Below are 5,497 nucleotides of genomic sequence, written 5' to 3'. Positions count from 1 at the left end.
ACGCAGACGGACGCAGAAGAGCAGAAAATGCTGCCAGGGACACAAACCTTGCAAACGAAAAAAATAAAATGCGACTGAAAAAATACTCAGAATTAAAGTATTGATAATTTTAGGAAAGCAATTGTTGTAATAACCAAAATAATTTGAAAATTAAATAACGAAATTCATTGTATTTTCCCACAATAACTATATTTTATTTTATTTGAAATTTTACAGTGTTGCGCAATCATCACTATTTAGTTAACGTGCTCGAAAACACTTTTGGAGTAACCAATACTATTAAGGTATTTTTTTCTTGCTATTATTGATTACATTAAAATATTCCAGAAAATTGAAATGGAGAAAGATGAAAAATTATTGCAAGGTAGGTGCAACTGGAAAGTGGCCCCTTTTGACGGGAAGCCTACATTTCACAAAGGGTTGAGGACCAACCCGAACATGCCCGAAGACTTCACCTTCGGCCAACTTCGGGACTTTGTTTTTCTTAAACAAGACGCGCGGGAATTTTGATTTGTGAAGGCCCACCGCCATTGCTTGACAGACTATTCTTATCTTGCAGAATCTCGTCACTGTTCAACTATGTAACTGAACTTAACTGAATTCAACATGTTTCAGGATAATTATATTTAGTGTTGTATCTATAGCATGTTTCAATTGTTTTTCATGGAAAATTCAAAATCACCTTTATATATTTACAGCTTAAAAATTTTATTTTCTTTCCGGGAGGGTGCCAGGCTAACTTATGCAGCTGTTTGGTGGGTCGTCGGCCCCAGCTTTGTTCATTAGGATCGTGGCAGTGGTTGAATTACTAACTAGAGAAGTAGTATCACACTCCTCAGGCAGCATGGTTTGGTTGATGCCTAACTTAGGTAAGGGGGCACTGGAAATCACTGTCAATTTGTTCTCGCATTTATTGGCATGCTATGCATTGCGGTGTTACACTATGCGTTATACCTTATGCTTTACCCTGACAAAAGTTTCTGATTGCTTCATTATATGCTTACGTTACATCTAACAGCAGTCTTATTGGGGATTTGCATGGAGTCGGCCATACCCGTAAGTTTTTGAATTACGACTCGAACAGGCTCTACGAGCCGTGAATCTACAAGTGCTTTAATGTCTTTGTTTGGGCCAGCAGACATATGCACGGCTACATTAAATTAAAACGCTTACCTCTGGAGTCAGCGAGTTCCATAATTGTCGACCCTGCGGCGTGGTCACGTGGCAGGGTTAAATCTAAGGCGGTTGGGATAAGCCCGGCTCCGCAAAGATGACCCAGGGATGTGTGGGTAACGAGAGAAAAAAGATTTAGAGGTGAGAAAGTCTATAAAACATTTACCACAATATTTCAAGACATGTGTGTGAAAATGCTGAGAATTAATATTGTGGTCATTCACTAAAAACTGGTTTCATTATATTTGTGAGGTTCATACTGTGCAGCTATACTGCATGACTATTAAGTAAATTATATAAACAATTATTTTATGCACAAATTACTACATTATGTTTCTCACCATAAAAGTAATTGTCCATAAAGGTACATACTGAGGTTGTTTAAAACAATAGCATGTTATGAGACTTTGTAGTGTCACCTGATGGTATAATGTAAAGAGGAAATATTACTGTGTAAGCTCTGTGTTGGTAATGCTCCGTATAGAAATTCAGTAATGTATGAGACATTTGCAGCCTAGATTGTCACTAAAGAATATTTTTTTTATGAAAAAAACAAACATAAATATTAAATTTTTTTTGTGTCCACAGTAATCTCTTTCCATTGTATTATTTTATCCGTAACATTCCTGTATAAAAAACCCTATCATTGTAGCTTTCCTAATTGTTCGTTGGTTTACTTGATATGTACCAACACAGTGGGTGAATGTATCTTGAAAGCGATACCACATAAAAGGTTACATGTTACATTTAAATTTATATGTTCACTTTATAAAAAAAATTCATTTATGTGCTGTGGAATGAAAAAAACGAAGACACATTGAATATTTAAACACTAATATTTTAAAGGCATAAAATCTTGCACTTTCTTTCTTGTACATACTAATAACTACAATGTGTTTTAAAGATAACTGACATGTCAAAAGGTAAAATTATTTATTATGAACGTTCAGCAAAAATCTTTACACTTTTCTTTCCTTTAAATGACAGAATTATTTTTTCCATATGAATCACCCAAGTTTGGTAAGTTTTGAAGATAGACAATCATGAAATATAAGGTTGTAAAAAATACTCTTTATTTCTCCAAAAAAAAAAAAATTATTTCACTTTCTTAGTTACTATCAATTAACCGGCAATGAAATAAAATTCTAAGTGAAATAAAAAAAGCACTATTATAACAAAAATTCACAAAATAATTCATTTTCATTGAATGTCCAAAGAATTTAATCTACAAGAAAATGTTCTAATGTCTTCACATGCCAGCATTAAACAGAAAATAATTCTTCCTTTCTATGGAGTGTCCAAAGAGTTTAATGTTTCAGCTCATTTTCTAATTTCCTTACATACCTGCAACAAACAGAAACAATTACAAGTACTGAGAATGTAGAGAATAAGTCATATAAATGGCAATCTGGAGACAAAGTCCATAACAGAAACTGTAGAGCAATAAAGTAATACATAGTATTTAACAGAAACTATATAGCAGAAAAATAATATTCATGGCAACATGATACACACCAGATGGTCAACACATTTCATTTGGTAAGTATATGTATAATTTGATAAGCTCAATAGTTTTGGTAGGCCTATCTTATTTAAATGTATACTGTTCTTCATGTATTCACAGCTTTCAATATTTTTTTTTTGTTTTTAATATTTGTCAAACATTCAGTTACATAAAAAATTGGAAATATCGTATACCTACATCACAAAGAGTGTTTGGGTGATTTAATGCAATGGCAAAATTAGCACCTACACACATTAATTAAAAAAAAAAACTACTACTGCTTATAAATACAAATGGTAACAAAAGTTAACAGCACTTAGCTCTTAATGTTTCTCAGGTAGATGTATAGAATATAAACGTGTGGTGATTGTAGTAGTGACTGCATTTTGCGATACTGTATGCTGCAACACTAAGTGAGATTAATGGCAGAACAGTAAATATTTTTTGTGTAAACTTAAGACAAGCAGCCAGAAAAGTAGGTGGTTTATTTTTATGATTTTATAAAATGTTATAGTAATTAAGTAGTAGTGTTTTGTGTTCATTGTAATTTTACAGTTTATCAGATTTTTTGCAAACAAGAAAATAAAAATTACAAAATACCTTTTGCTTCCTGAAATGCTTTGGAATCATTTTGTAAGACAGCACTGTGTTACATCAAGCAGTCTACCAATAGTTTTATAGTTTTAACATTCATGATTGCGATATCGCAAGTGCCGCCATGTTCGAGTCCCTGCTGTGCTTGCAAAAAGCTTGCTTCAATAAAAACAAGGGCCTCATAATCAGATTTTGTCACATATGGAGTTATGTGTTTCTTGCTGCAAGTATTGCTCTCTTGGGTAATGACTGAAAAACATATCAGGAAGTAAAAAAAAAAGTTATAATTTTTACTCTTCTTACTTTTGTTGATTAAAACAAACTTAATAAAATCTTGTGCAGTTTTAAAAACGATAAACAACTTAAAGTACCTCAACATTCTCTTGGGAAATATTTCGATACATGTCAGGATGTGAGAAAAAGTTTTTCAGAATTTTTTCTTTATTCATTTAAAAGCCGCAAAACAATACAATTACTCTGTGCATTTTATTTGCTGTTAGGAGAGAGGTGGGTAATAATCTTACGTTGTGGCTTTTCCACAAACTAAAAAAAAATTAGACAAAAACTTTTTTTGACACTAGTCATAGCCCTGAATTTATCCTGAAAACAGACTTTAAATTTCTACAGGTTAGCAAGTAATCAAAGTTTAAAGCTTACATTATAATACCTGTGCATTCACACATACCTGTACGTTCTTAAAGTACAAACACTGGGAAAAAAACTTTTGGACGGAGGACATTCATATGCTTCTGTTACATCAGATATATATCTTGAGAAATAATAATGAAATGTAATATATCTTCAGTATGGTGTTCTATTATACTAGTACAGGTAGGGCTTGTTCTTAAGTATAGAATATGATACCACAGGTAAAATATATACTGTAGTAGGTATGTTCTAAATCTAGAATAAGCATGGCCATAGCATAAAATACGTTACCAGAAAGCTAGTTTAATACACAAACATATTTTGTGCAAAACAAGCATTAGAATACTCCCAAACTAAAACCCCCATATAATCATGCTAGTCACATAATAATGCAGAAATGGTAATGACATAAATGTGCCATGTTAATGTCATCATTAATGTGATAATGATATTGTGATACATACTTGTCCCGAAAGTGAAATTGGTAAAAGTTCCGTATAACATATTCAAATTCATCCCTTGATCCAGAAGGCATGATCTTGTATACATTGTTCCTGTGGTACATTTTGCTTGATGTTTTGATTTGGTACATTGAAAGAACATGGGCATACTAACTTGTGTTATTACAATTTATATATGAATGTAAAACAGTTACAAAAGAAATTATTTCACAACACCTGAGATAATTTGTTTGTCTTGTGATGTTCTAGTATTTTTTATGTCCATACTCTTTCGACGTAACAAATTAAAACAGCAAGCATCTTGTACCACAAAACCAAGGGATCAATTTGGACACGTGATACAAAAAAAATTACGTCAACCTAGGCTAAACTTTAAAACCTGTAGAGAGAAAATATGAACTAAAGATGATACATATCTCTTAATTTACACGCAAATCTGAAAGTTAGTTAAAGTTCAGTATCTCATATCCAAGTTTTTCACTTGATCCCGAGGTACATGATGCTTGCTGTTTTAATTTAGTGCGTTGAAAGATCCTGAACATAACGAATACTTGTAATATAACAGTGAATAATAATCTTAAGATTATTACTAAATATGCACTTTCTTTCTATGAATTAAACACTTAACCTCACAATTATTATTAATAAGTGTTTTTGATATCCACCAACATGGTCGTGCTGTTATGAAAATAAAAACAAACTCACGAAGTTGGCCGAAGGTGAAGTCTTCGGGCATGTTCGAGTTGGTCCTCAACCCTTTGTGAAATGTAGGCTTCCCCCTTTTGACCTGTTTTGCTTGGCGGGAGCTGCCAGCTGTGTGGAACACAGTGCCAACAAACAGCGAACAAGTGCTCACTTGCACAGCTACAAAACCATGGGGTTAATAGCATGATTCTTGAATCACGATAGCGCTATGGTGCGATGCGAAGACGGCGACGCAACAGCTAAATATCCGGTTATTGTGTACATGCGGTTTTTACCCACGCGACAACTACAAAATAAAAAGTGTATGCGCGGTGTCGCACGAGCGACAGAAGTGAAACTTCTCGCTTATTAGGAATATGTAGAGATTAATTATTAGTATTTTTAAATTTAACAAGATATAACAATTTAGAAT

At 33.1% G+C, this 5,497-nt stretch overlaps 1 long non-coding RNA gene across 1 annotated transcript; it reads right to left on the bottom strand.

The window, feature by feature from the left end:
• Positions 1–706: 706 nt before the first annotated feature.
• LOC134535952 (uncharacterized) lies at positions 707–5,223 on the bottom strand. Its single transcript, XR_010075736.1, has 2 exons — positions 4,384–5,223; positions 707–2,517 (listed from the first exon to the last, which is right to left on the bottom strand). It is a non-coding gene; the product is annotated as an uncharacterized LOC134535952 (long non-coding RNA).
• Positions 5,224–5,497: the final 274 nt, after the last annotated feature.

Source organism: Bacillus rossius, chromosome 10 (genome assembly GCF_032445375.1).
Source record: "Bacillus rossius redtenbacheri isolate Brsri chromosome 10, Brsri_v3, whole genome shotgun sequence".
NCBI classification, from domain to species: domain Eukaryota; kingdom Metazoa; phylum Arthropoda; class Insecta; order Phasmatodea; family Bacillidae; genus Bacillus; species Bacillus rossius.
This window is presented reverse-complemented; position numbering and strand designations above follow the sequence as displayed.